This window comes from Bison bison, unplaced genomic scaffold (genome assembly GCF_000754665.1).
Source record: "Bison bison bison isolate TAMUID 2011002044 unplaced genomic scaffold, Bison_UMD1.0 scf7180017864381, whole genome shotgun sequence".
Lineage (NCBI taxonomy): Eukaryota > Metazoa > Chordata > Mammalia > Artiodactyla > Bovidae > Bison > Bison bison.
The window spans coordinates 2,453,350-2,454,318 of NW_011494953.1; positions in this window are offsets into that span (position 1 = coordinate 2,453,350).

A 969-nucleotide genomic window follows, 5' to 3' on the forward strand; every position below is an offset into this window, starting at 1 on the left:
TGCTTTTTCGATGATCCAGCAGATGTTGGCAATTTGATCTCTGGTTCCTCTGTCATTTCTAAAACCAGCTTGAACATCTGAAAGTTCATGGTTCATGTATTGCTGAAGCCTGGCTTGGAGAATTTTGAGCATTACTTTACTACCATGTGAGATGAGTGCAATTGTGTGGTAGTTTGAGCATTCTTTGGCATTGCCTTTCTTTGGGATTGGAATGAAAACGGATCTTTTCCAGTCCTGTGGCCACTGCTGAGTTTTCCAAATTTGCTGGCATATTGAATGCAGCACTTTCACAGCATCATCTTTTAAGATTTGAAACACCTCAACTAGAATTTCATCACCTCCACTAACTTTGTTCATAGTGATGCTTTCTAAGGCCCACTTGAATTCACATTCCAGGATGTCTGACTCTAGGTGAGTGATCACATCATCATGGTTATCTGGGTCGTGAAGATCTTTTTTGTACAGTTCTTCTGTGTATTTTTGCCACCTCTTCTTAATATCTTCTGCTTCTGTTAGGTCCATACCATTTCTGTCCTTTATTGAGCCCATCTTTGCATGAAAAGTTCCCTTGGTATCTCTAATTTTCTTGAAGAAATCTCTTGTCTTTCCCATTCTATTGTTTTCCTCTATTTCTTTGCACTGATGACTGAGGAAGGCTTTCTTATCTCTCCTTGTTATTCTTTAGAACTCTGCATTCAAATGGGTATATCTTTCCTTTCTCCTTTGCTTTTCACATCTCTTTTTTTCACAGCTATTTGTAAGGTCTCTTCAGAGAGCCATTTTGGTTTTCTGCATTTCTTTTTCTTGGGGTTGGTCTTGATCCCTGTCTCCTGTACAATGTCACAAACCTCCATCCATAGTTCCTCAGGCACTCTATCTATCAGATCTAGTCCCTTAAATCTATTTCTCACTTCCACTGTATAATCATAAGGGATTTGATTTAGGTCATACCTGAATGGTCTAGTAGTT